The sequence below is a fragment of the Heptranchias perlo genome, chromosome 35, assembly GCF_035084215.1.
Source record: "Heptranchias perlo isolate sHepPer1 chromosome 35, sHepPer1.hap1, whole genome shotgun sequence".
Lineage (NCBI taxonomy): Eukaryota > Metazoa > Chordata > Chondrichthyes > Hexanchiformes > Hexanchidae > Heptranchias > Heptranchias perlo.
The window spans coordinates 10,977,786-10,990,882 of NC_090359.1; the positions used below are offsets into that span (position 1 = coordinate 10,977,786).

The 13,097-nt window shown below is 47.2% G+C and overlaps 1 protein-coding gene, 1 long non-coding RNA gene and 1 pseudogene across 2 annotated transcripts in view; 2 read left to right on the plus strand and 1 right to left on the minus strand.

Moving 5' to 3' along the window:
* Positions 1–13,097, plus strand: part of LOC137302350 (uncharacterized) — a 413,555-nt gene that overhangs the window by 351,790 nt on the left and 48,668 nt on the right. The window lies entirely within an intron of this gene.
* Positions 1–13,097, minus strand: part of LOC137302345 (zona pellucida sperm-binding protein 3-like) — a 1,023,493-nt gene that overhangs the window by 286,230 nt on the left and 724,166 nt on the right. The gene's annotated exons all lie outside the window — the stretch shown is intronic.
* On the plus strand, positions 4,909–5,080 carry LOC137302586 (U2 spliceosomal RNA; annotated as a pseudogene).

Here is a 13,097-nt window from a genome sequence, read left to right on the forward strand (position 1 = left end):
GACAAGTTTCAGTCAGAAAGAGTGAAAGGGGAAAACGCCAAATACAGGGTCAGGGACGCACGGGGAGATGGGGTCAGGGACGCACGGGGTCAGGGTCAGGGACGCACGGGGAGACGGGGTCAGGGACGCACGGGGAGACGGGGTCAGGGTCAGGGACGCACGGGGAGACGGGGTCAGGGACGCACGGGGAGACGGGGTCAGGGACGCACGGGGAGACGGGGTCAGGGACATAGATTTTTTTAAAAAATAAACATGGCTCAAGTGAGCTCAGTTCCTGCAGACAGCAAGTTGTACAAAGGGCGTTATCACTGATATATGAATAACCCTCTTTGTAACTCAGTGACAAATTTCAGGAGTTTGTTGGATCCCTTTTGTACAATGTGTGACTTTGCCAGTAAGGGGTTGGACTGTGTAAGAAATCTCCATGTGCTGTGTTAATAAAACTCTGGTCCTGGTGTCACTGGGGATCTGCTCTCTCTTTATTGTAAGAAATCTCCATTAAATGAATAATCTGTGAATCTAAATAGCTGAGATCATCTTAAAGAATGGCTGACCTGCAGCATGAACACAGCTGTCCGTGGGCCTGTCTCTCTGTCTCCCACCTTCCCGTTCGAGTCTCTATCTCTCTCTCTGACACGGTCTGTATCTGTCTTCATCCCTCTCTATCTCCCATTGCCTATCTCACTATTCCTGCTGCCCTGCTTATTTGCCTCCAACTCCTTGCACACTAGTGTATCTCTCTTCCTCCCTGTCCCTATCACTCGATCCGCACCCCTCCCTACCTTGCTCCCCATCTCCCATTCTCTCCCAACCGAGTTCTCACCTCTGAGTCCACCTCACTGTTTCCCTACCCCTCACTCTCTCACTTCCTTTTCGTCCCTCTCTATCATCCCCATCAATCGCTCTTTACCCTCTCTCTTCCCTCCCACTCTGTCCCTATCCACTTTCTCTCTGTGCCTGGCTCTGTTCTCTGCAATTTTGCTGACCCGTTTTCTACACAATCCCCTCATTTTGCCCCGTTCCTGGATCTCTCTGTCTGCCGTCCACCCCTCTCTGTTTAAGTTGCTCCCTTTCTTTATCCACCCTCCCTCTCTCTGTATATTCCATTGCTCTGTCTCTCCACATCCCTCCCTCTCCCTACCCATCTCTCTCGATATATTCCATTTCTCTGCCTTTAACTGCAGCTGCCACCTATTTGTTCACTCCACTCCATGGTTGATGTTCAGAGATTATGAGGGTGATTTTAAAACGGAGCCGGGAAAGGGGCGGGGGTCAATTTGAGGTCAGGAAACCCATTGGTACGGGTTTCCGTGACATCCTGAAGATTTTGACGGAAGGACATCTTTTATTTTTTTTGTTTCCCGTCTGACTGACCGGTTGATTGACAGGCTGGTCTCAATGGGACGGGAAACCAGCCAGGGAGAGGACGTCTTCAGGTAAGTCTTTGTTTGCATGGATGGGGGGCACGGGTGAGCACGGGGCATGGATGGGCATAGGTGGGCACGGGGGTCGCAAGTCATGTGGGATGGGATCGGGGGTCGTTGCCGGGGTCAGCGATCATTGAGGGGAATGTCGGGGGTCGGAGGGGGAGGATCGGGGTCAAGGGTCCGGGATCGGGGGAGGGGTGTCGGTGCAGGGAGGTTTGTTGGGCCTGGGGGAAGCACTCCTGCTCCTCAGGGCCCACAAGCTGTGCCTTTCTAGGCACCTGCCTGTTACTCTCGGGCCTTCTCACCTCCTTTCACGAGGAGTAAAACAGAAGGCCCAGGAATCCTGGCCACCCAGGGTGGAAATCGGGAATTAGTAAAAAATGGATGCGTGAAGCCTCCTTGAAAGGTTATGAGGCCCGACCCGCCCCCTGGGAGCGGGTTGGTCGCCCGCCCCCGTGAAAACGGGAAATGGGCGGGTTGGAGGCGGGTCTGAAATGGTGGCAATTTTCAATGCACCCCCACCCCCAACCCACCTGTTCTTTACTTTTAAAATCGAGCCCTATATTTTCAGGCTGGTGATACATCAACACAAGTTGCTCAGTTTCCATTAAACTTTATGGACAGTCAGTTGCAATTGTACTCGCAGGGCCGAGGTTCATTATTCACGAACTAAGCAAAGATATGCTCTGCATATTAGAAGATTAAATGAGTGAAGTTTTGTTACTATTATTATTAATTCTAAGGAAGGTGATGCGGCCCCAACACCCCAATAGCACCGATATTTTCACCAGTTTGACACTGATTCACTTTTAACACCAGCCATGCTGCAGCCTATCTGACATAGAATGTCCGGCACAGAAATAGGCCATTCCCCACAACAGGTCCATGCCGGTGTTTATGCTCCACACAAGCCCCCTCCCTCCCTCCCTGCTTCATCTAACCCTATCAGCATATTCTTCTATTCTTCTCTCCCTCATCTGCTGATCTAGCTTCTCCTTTAATGCATCTCTGCTATTCGCCTCAACTACTCCTTGTGGCAGCGAGTTCCACATTCTAATCACTCTCTGGGTAAATAGGTTTCTCCTGAATTCCCTATTGGATTTATTAGTGACTATCTTATATTTATGGCCCCTAGTTCTGGTCTCCCCCGCAAGTGGAAATATCTTCTCCATGACTCCTCTATCAAACCCTCTCATAATCTTAAAGATCTCCATCAGGTCACCTCTCAGTCTTCTCTTTTCTGGAGAAAAGAGCCCCAGCCTGTTCAATCTTTCCTGTTAAGTATAACCTCTCGGTTTTGGTATCATCCTCGTAAATCTTTTTTTCACCTACTCTATAGAGTGCCTCTATATTCTTTTTATAATATGGAGGCCAGAACTGTTCACAGTACTCCAAGTGTGGTCTTATCAAGGTTCTGTATAAGTTTAACATAACTTCTCTGCTTTTCAATTCTATTCCTCTGGAAATGAACCCCAGTGTTGGTTTGCTTTTTTAATGGCCTTATTAACCTGTGTCATTACTTTTAGTGATTTGTGTATCTGTACCCCGAGACGCCTCTGCTCCTTTACCCCATTATTGAAGCAGTGGCCCACTTATTCTTCCCATCATAATTTAAAACCTCACACTTATCTATATTGAGATTCATTTGCCAGTTACACGCCCATTGTGCAAATTTATTTATATCTTCCTGTATTGTGTCGCACTCCTCCTCAGTATTAACTATACCCCCCAGTTTGGTGTTGTCTGCAAATTTTGAAATTATACTTCCAATTCCCAAGTCCAAATCGTTTATATAAATGGTGAAGAACAGTGGTCCCAGCACCAATCCCTGTGATTCACCACTCAGACCTTTTGCCAGTCTGAGTAACTACCTTTAACACTTACTCTCTGTTTTCTGTTTTGTACCCAGCTTGCTATTAATTCTGCTCTTTGTCCTGACTCCACCTGCTCTGATCTTATCTGAGTGAGATCATTAATTAAATACAATTTTTGCAGTGGGCCCATTCCCAGTAAGTAATGGATTGATGCTGCCCAGACTGATTTAATGTGGGATCCTTACAAGCAGCAAGTGAAACAGATTTACCTCCTGTCAGTGTTGGCTGTATTCAAACACAGGCATTGGAGGCTGAAATTACCAACATCAAGCCCACAGGAACCCACAGACACCTCCATAAGAACAGAAACGCGCACGGTAATAGTATAAAATACAACAAGAGAAATGGATTGCGTGTCACAACAAACTATTGGGGCACAGAAGTACGTGATGTGGATACAACATTAACAATCCTTCGTGTTCGATTGGAAGGATTCCCCCATTGTGCAGCGATGAGGCTTTCTGCTAAAGTCATTTGACAGAACACCTCATCGCCAGAGCTTTCAAACAAGCACCAAGATGTAGCTTAGCTGGTGGTGAGAAGGGCCCTTCCCGCCAGATCCTTCATGCACTCCCGACCTCTCAGTGCCACCGTGCGCTGTCCCCAAGGAAGTTGCGATGGGGACGAGACCGTCACCCATCTCCTCCTGGAATGTCCCTTTGCAAAGAAGATCTGGAGAGAGATGCAGTGGTATCTGTCCAGGTTCATACATACAAATTAAGAGCAGGAGTCGGCCATTCAGCCCCTCGAGCCTGCTCTGCCATTTGATAAGATCATGGCTGATCTGATTGTGACCACAACCCTACTTTCCCGTGTACCTACTATAACCTTTGACTCCCTTGTTAATCAGGAATCGATATAACTTAGCCATAAAAATATTCAATGACCCTGCCTCCGCTGCTCTCTGGAGAAGGGAGTTCCACAGACTCACGACCCTCTGAGAGAAAAATTTCTCCTCATCTCCGTCTTAAATGGGAGACCCCTTATTTTTAAACTGGTTCTCGTTTCTCCCACAAGGGAGCAGTTCAGTAACACATGATTCTGTGCTTTATGGGCTGTTACCAGGGCAGCACTCCGAGACAGATATCAACTGCTGCTGAAAGACCATCAACTCGGTGAAATACGCCTTTTGGTCTGCCCGAAATTTGCTGGTCTTCCAGCGCAAGGAGCTGTCCTCGACCGAGTGTTGCAGACTGGCACATTCCAAGGTCCAGGTCCACGTGCTCAGGGATGCACTGAAGCTGGGTGCGGCCGCCGCAAAGGCTCTGTGGGGAAAGGCTATCGTTTGGAGCTCTCCCGCAATTGTGAACCGACGGGCTGCAATCAGGGAAAACCCACCTCGGGCAGAATGTAAAATACAAATTTATGTAATGAAATGTAATGTACCTGTAATGAATCTGTAATCAATAAGCTTATTGATTGTAATGCAATAAGGCACCCGAGAGTGTCATGAACTGTAATTATGAACAATGTGTAACTGTATTGTTGGAATCATAATGGAACTGTACTTTATGTATCTTGCAAAAAGTATATTCTGTATTGTGTATGTTTGAAATGTGATATGACAACTGTATTGCATGTATTGTTACAAATTTTATGAATAAAGTATATTTTTTGAGAAAAAAATCTGTTCTTATCAGTTTAATATCTGATACGTCCCCTATCTGGGGACCGTATATTAATTTGATTTTTGTAACAGGGAGATGGAATAGGGGCTTGCTCCGTCCACTCCACGCATCGACCCAGTATTGCAGTGTCTCTGGGAACGGTGCACCTCCCTGTGGGGAGATATTCAAAATGAAAAACAGGTTTTTCCAGTGTCTCTGTATGTATTATTACTGAGAATAAAGTTGATATTTTGTACTTAAAAAAAATGTGGAATAAATCCTCAATTAAAGCTGTGAAGATTAACTAGATAAATATTGAGGTGGAAATGATATTGAAGATTTCCAAACTGGACCTGAAACCTAAACTGACCAGAATTACAAAGTGACCCAGAACCCCAATCTCCTGCAGACACTTGCACGACAAGGCAAACACACAATGATACAATCCAAAACTGACACTGAAACATAACTTGACCTAAATCCCCAAACTAACTCTTAATCAGACGCTGAACCATTTCCCCAAACTGAAGCAGAACCAGAGCGAGTCACAAACCTAAACTTAACCAGAACCCAACAATGACTCTGAACAAAACAAGCAACAACTCTCAATCTGATCCTCAAACCTAAACAACACGGTGCCCAACACTGGAAGACCCTAAACTCACATACAAACCTCAAATAAACCAGGAACTGTAAAATGACCCAGAGACACAACCCTACCTGAACCCAAACTAAACTGAACTGAACATGAACGCCCAAACTTCTGAACAACCTCAACTTGATCTGGAACTTAAAAGTGCCCTGGAATCCTGAACATACACAGAACTCTCTATGAACAAGAGTCCTTTGCCCTTCTTGAGACCCTCTGATCCAAAGTACTTTAGAGACCAAAAACACTAAGCTGCACAAAACCCTAAATCAGCTCACGAACCCCTGGTGACCCAGAAACTTAAACTGACCTGGAACCCCAAACTGATCCAGAATCCCAAAAGTGACAGGTACCCTAAACTGACCATCAATGGAATACTGAGTCAGAACCTTAAAATGACCCAGAATCTTACATTCAACATAACTACAAAGTAACCCACAATTCCAAACTCACATTAAGTCCCAAATTAATATGTAAATTGAAATGACTGGATACCCTAAACATCCCAAAACCCAGTGACCCAGAGCCCTAAATCGACATAAAACCCTAAACCTGTACAGAAACATAAACTGACCCAGACCCTCATCCTGACACTTTCCGTGGCCTAAATTGTTACAGCTCCAAAGGAACTCGAGTCAATCCAAGAGCTCCGGTCCTCTGGATTTCCCTCTCAGAGTGGAAGAACGTTAAACTGTTCCAGAATCCTAAACCGACCTGGAACCCTGAACCAAAGCAAAACTGCAACCAACTCAGAATCACAGGCTGATCTAAACCCGAAACTGATCCATTATCCTAAACGGACTCAGAATATTAAAATACGGCAAACCCGAAACAGACCTGAAACACCAAGCAGACCTGGAAACCCGACCTGGCCCAGAACCCTAGCTGACTCCACTGGTTCACTTGTTAGTTCTGTAGTTTGTTTCAGGCTCTTCTGCTGTTTTTAAGATATGATGTAATGTTAGGGATCATTGAGATCAGTCTGTGAGGATCAGTCTTTGCCGGGGTCCTGTGGAATATTTTGCAGTGCTGGGTGTTTTTGGATGTGTGGAGAATGTTAGTCTTGAGGGTCCTGAGTAAATTGGAGCTCTTGTGGTCAGTTTGAGTGCAGTATGTTACAACCAGATACTGAGCCAGAAACTCAAAACAACACAGAATCTCAAATTGACCAAACTAACCCAGAATATAAAACTGAACTGGGACCCTGAACCAATCCCAATTCTAAAGTGACCAACTCATGTAAAATGAATTATAAACATAAGGAAAAGCCAAGAACCCAAATTTGTGTTGAAACTGAAAACAAGCCCAGAATCCAAGATTGAATCAAAGTCTTACACTGATTCATCAGCCTAAAAATATTCAATGCACGAAACATATCTCGAACCCAGAATGAACCCACATGACGAGGCTGAGACCGAAGGCTGAGCGTCAGGGATTTCTACAATCCCTCAGTGTTGGCATCAGTCTGGGCGTGTTGAATCATCAGAGATCGTTGTCTATGTTTGTTGTTCTGTGTCAGTTTGTGGGTGTTGTGGTGTGGGGTTTCTCTGCTCAGTATTGGGGTAATGTGCACTGTTTAAGGTCCGTTTACAGATGCTGTGGTTTGCTGTGACAGTGCAGTTATCATTTTACAGGATGCAGAAGCCCAATGTGTGGTGCCATTGTTAGCTTTGGGTGTTTGATCAATGTGTGGATGGTGAGGTAAGTGTGTGGGGACTGGGTCAGTTTCTGGGTATTGTGTTTTATAGCGGATGATGTGATCGGTTTGGGGCGTAATGTGGACAGCTTTAGGATGCTGACTCATTTGGGGAGATGGGATAGTCAGTCATTGAACACTGCCTCAGTTATGGTCCCTGAACCCAGTTTGCAGTACCAGAGTCAGTTTCAGGGTGCTGTGGTCAGTATTAGAGATACATGGTATTAGCTTGAGGTGCTGTATCAGTCTGAAGTGCTGGGCCAGTTAGAGGTACTGTACTACTTGAAGAGCTAGGTTAGGTTAAGGTGCTGGACTAACTTGAGGTGCTAGGTTAGCTTGAAGTGTTGGATTAGTTTGGAGGCTGTATTATTTTGAAGTATTAGGTTATTTCGAGGTTCAGGGCTGGTCTGAGGTCCTGCCTTTTTTGAGGTGCTGTTTTTGCTTGAGGTATTAGATTATGTTGAGGTGCTGGATTACTTAGGGCAGCAGCTTTAGTTTGAGGTAATCTATTTGCTGCAAGTGCAGTTTTAGCTTAAGTTACTGGGTTAGTTGGAGGTACTGTATTAGATTGAGCTGCTGGGATAGTTTAAGCTTTTGTAAATGTCTGAGGTTCTTGATCAGCATGTTTCCAGCCTAACGAGGAAGGAAGCAGTGCTGGATCTCGTTCTGGGGAATGAAGTGGGGCAAGTTTCAATGGGAGAGTGTTTTGGAAACGGTGATCACAATATGATTAGGTTTAGAGTAATTATGGAAAAGTACAAAGACAATGAAAGTTGAAGATACTTAACCGGAAGAGGGTTAATTTCAGTGAGTTGAAAAGGGATCTGGCCCTTATGGAATGGGAACAAAGATTATCAGGTAAAACAGTTAAAGAGCAAAGGGAGGCCTTCAAGGAGGAGATAGTTCAGGTACTTCATCTAACCCTATCAGCATATCCTTCTATTCTTTTCTATGTTTGACCAGTTTATCAATTATCTCCCCTTTTCGATCATAAATGTCTTTACAACTTTTTTGATTTCTGCTTCTAATGTCTTATCCATCTTGTTAGTGTCAATATTGAGGCAAAGTAATGATTCCAGATTTCTGCCGTTACCTGTGAGTTTACCTTGTGCATCCCTTAGTGGCCCTACCCCTATCATGATTTTCCTTTTGTTATTTATGTGTCTGTAGAATACTTTACTTTTTAAAAAGTATTTTTTGATAATTTAATTTTGTAATTCCTCTTTGCCTTCCGAATAGGTTTTTTTCAAACTTATTTCCTAACCTCTTCGTATTCCCTTTTGTCATCCTCTTCTTTATTGTCCAGGTGCTGAGTATATGCCTTTTTCTTTAGTTTCAATTCTGATCTTATCTCTTTATTCATCCATGGTATTTCATTATTAGTGTCAGCGTCCGTGGAACAGTATCCCAGTGAGAGACCGTGTCCGTGGAACAGTATCCCAGTGAGTGTCAGTGTCCATGGAACTGTATCTAGTGAGAGTCAGTGTCCGTGGAACTGTATCCCAGTGAGAGTCAGTGTCCATGGAACTGTATCCCAGTGAGTGTCAGTGTCCATGGAACTGTATCCCAGTGAGTGCCAGTGTCCGTGAAACTGTATCCCAGTGTCAGTGTCCACGGAACTGTTCGCAGAGTGTGTCAGGATCCATGGAATAGTATTCGAGTGACAGACAATGTCCATGGAACTGAGAGAGTAGGTCCTCATGGAACTGTTCCCCAGTGAGAGTCAGGGTGCATGGAACTGTTCCCCAGTGAGAGTCAGGGTGCATAGAACTGTTCCCCAGTGAAAGTCAGGGTGCATAGAACTGTTCCCCAGTGAGAGCCAGAGTGCACAGAACTGTACCCCAGTGAGAGTCAGAGTGTACAGAACTGTACCTCAGTGAGAGTAGGTGCCCATGGAAATGTACCCAGTGAGAATTATCGCCCATGGAACTGTACCCCAGTGACTGTCAGGGTCCATGGAACTGTACCCCAGTGACTGTCAGGGTCCATGGAACTGTACCCCAGTGACTGTCAGGGTCCATGGAACTGTACCCCAGTGACTGTCAGGGTCCATGGAACTGTACCCCAGTGACTGTCAGGGTCCATGGAACTGTACCCCAGTGACTGTCAGGGTCCATGGAACTGTACCCCAGTGACTGTCAGGGTCCATGGAACTGTACCCCAGTGACTGTCAGGGTCCATGGAACTGTACCCCAGTGACTGTCAGGGTCCATGGAACTGTACCCCAGTGACTGTCAGGGTCCATGGAACTGTACCCCAGTGACTGTCAGGGTCCATGGAACTGTACCCCAGTGACTGTCAGGGTCCATGGAACTGTACCCCAGTGACTGTCAGGGTCCATGGAACTGTACCCCAGTGACTGTCAGGGTCCATGGAACTGTACCCCAGTGACTGTCAGGGTCCATGGAACTGTACCCCAGTGACTGTCAGGGTCCATGGAACTGTACCCCAGTGACTGTCAGGGTCCATGGAACTGTACCCCAGTGACTGTCAGGGTCCATGGAACTGTACCCCTGTGAATGTAGGCGCCATAGAACTGAATCAAGTGAGAGTAAGGGCCCATTGAACTGCACTCTCACCCTCAGGAGTAGATCATTCATTCCCGCGATTCTGTTCTGCCATTCATTTAGATCATGGCTAATCTGTATCTTAACTCTTTTTACCCATCTTGTATATAATGGGCAGCATTTTAGCACCCGCTATCAGGTGCGTTCCTGGCGGGGGGGCCCCCGAAAATTGGGAAATCCCGGAGTGGGACCACGCACTTCTGGGTTCCCCACTAATGCGCCAGCGTGCGCGCGCAGCCCCCGCTGGTGGGAATCCCACAGGCAATTATAGCCAGCGGGATGCCACTTGAACGTATTTATTTTGCTTGTTCAGGTCATTAACTGACCTGATTCAGGGATTATGTGAGGAGGGGTGGGATTTTAAAGGAAACTGGGACTGTTTCCCACACTGGGGGAAACACTCCCAGTTCAAATGGACCTGTTGCAGCTGTCAGCCTGTGGCAGCTGCAAAGGTCCATTTGACAGGTTGGGGGTGGGGGAGACCCTCACCCATTGCAGGAGGCCACTCAGTCACTTGGGACAAAGTTTGGCCTCCACCACCCTCCTCCTGACAACCAAAGTCACCAACTTGCACACTTACCCCGGGGTCCAGAGATATGTACCTACCTTGCGGACCCCCTCAGATGTACATCTTCCGGATGGGGGCCGCCGTAGCTGCAGTCATGACCTCCTCGGAGGGCGAACAGCATCACCAGCCTCACCGTCCACCTCTGACACGTGGAGCTCCACAACAGTGCGCTGTGACACATCCACCTGTACAGCAGGAGGGAGGGCTACCGCAGAGAGAGATGCGTCGCAGAGGGCACTACCCTCGCCACAGGGTCCACAGACCGAGGCTCAGCTTCCTGGACCTCTCTGAGCAGCAGTGCACACGGAGGCTCAGAGTCACTCGACATGTAGTCGTGGACATCTGCAGCCTCCTTCATGCCAAGCTGCTCCTGGCTGGCCCGAGCACCATCTTCTTACCTGTTGCTGTCAAAGTCACCACTGCCCTCAACAACTTCTCCTCCGCATCCTTCCAGGGTGCAACCGGGGACATCGCCGACGTCTCTCAGCCGTCTGCACAAAAGAGCCCTGCAAATGCACCTACACCCACTCTGCAGTGACACAATGGGTGGCATCAGTTGTGGGTCTTCATAGTGATCCTCAGGAAAGGGCATTATTGCACAAACCAGACAAAATTCGCGAAGACATGGCAGCAGTGGTGCCAATATAATATGTGATGTGAGTTGCTCAGAAATTAAATACAGGTAAACACCATGACAAACCCTCAAACACGCTTGTGCATCCCCTTCATGCTCACGACACGTTTGCCTTACGCTTCCTGCTGCACATATGTGATGCATGCCCTGTGGCTGCAGCACAGGTAGTGGCAGGTTGAGTGAGGCTGACTGTGAAAGAGATGCATGAGAGGGTGAGGATGAGATAGAGCCATGAGATTGTATGAGGATTGGGTTGAGTGGTAGTGGCGGGATGAGTACTGGCGAGGTGAGTAGGTGCAGGTAAGATGAGGATGAGGTTTGAGTGGGTATGAGGGGTGATGTGACAGAGTCGTGTTGGCAGTGCAGAAGGAGGTGTGGGCGGTGATGTGGCAGATGGAGTGTAGGGGAATGAGTAAGTGTACTCACTTTGGCTGACCTACTGAGGTCATTGGAGCGCCTCCTGCACTGTATGCAGGTGGGCGATATGTTGGTGGTGCTGGTGACCTCCTCTGCCACCTCGAGCCAGGCCTTCCTGGTGGCAGAGGCAGGCCGCTTCCTCCCGCCCGCCGGCGGGGGGGAAGATCTCTGTCCTCCCCCTCCACCTCACCCCATGTATTGATACCTGGAGTGAGGCATCATTAAACTGGGAGCAGCCTTCCCCCTGGGCTGCTCCATGCTGTAATTTTTTCTATTTGTTGCAGCATCTGTCAGTGGAGGACTGCCCCTTGAAATAGAGCTCCTCCAGCTGACGGATCTGACTGTGCACGCGCAGTCCGCCCGACGCGCAGATCAGCAGTGGGGAACCCGGAAGACCAGGTAAGTGGATCCATTTATGCTCCAATCGCGCAGGGAGCTGACTGATTTCACCGGGCGCGTTACCCACGTGCCCGATAGCCCCCCCGCCGAGAACCCGCAGCCCTGGTAACACCGGGCCCAATGTATTCGGATTAGATGTCAATTATCTTCAATCTGTTTTTTCTGGTTATCAACCCTCCTGTCAGTGGAAACAATTTCTCCTTATTTACTCAAAGGTCAGTTTATTTTTTAAACTTACCTCAGTGTGTCTTGCAGGCTTCTCGACAGGTTCCCCCTGCGGGGTGGCCTCCCTGCTCAGAAGTGGGTTAAATTTCAGGGGTTATGATGTGATCGAGGAGTCCAGCGGGAGACTCGTTAAAAGCCAAGATGAGTGGCGTTAAAACGGCCGATTGACGGGAATGGAGCGGGAAATGGAGCTGCTCCATTTTAACTGATCTTGCGATCAGGGAGAGTTAAAATCACCCTGTTTCACATTGCATGATAGTCCACATGTGCCACTGGAGGGAAAGCTATAACTGCAAGTTATTCTTGCAGGTGTTATGAATGAGTTCGGGTCTATTAGTAACTAATCACCACATTACTAGTCAATGAAACAATGCATTACTTTGCTTTTAAGTCATACTCCATCTAAAACAAGGGTACGTTTTAATATCTGCGTCTGTCTCTCCCATGTCTGTCTGTCTCTCTCTCTCTCTCTCTCTCTCTCTCCCCGTCTGTCTCTCCCGTGTCTCCGTCTGTGTCTCCTGTCACTCACACATATATTGTGGGGAAAGGCCTGTCGCAATTAAGCCTCAGGCCCTCTCCATCCAAAATAGTGCCACGGTATTTGCCACCTTTTCTGAGGGTGCCTCTGTGTATAAATGTGCCAAGGATCACATGCCAGGCACTGTACTTATGTGGCACATCACCTGTTCTCATTATCATGGTAAACAATTTTACAACACCAAGTTATAGTCCAGCAATTTTATTTTAAATTCACAAGCTTTCGGAGGCTTCCTCCTTCCTCAGGTAAACGCGACTCCTCAAAGAGTTCACTTCTACCCGCCTGATACTTTGGCTGCGGTGGACAATTTTCTCCATGTGGACAATATATTTGCTGAATTGTAAACTACTCCACATTTACCTGAGGAAGGAGGAAGCCTCCGAAAGCTTGTGAATTTAAAATAAAATTGCTGGACTATAACTTGGTGTTGTAAAATTGTTTACAATTGTCAACCCCAGTCCATCACCGGCATCTCCACCTCATTATAATGGACACA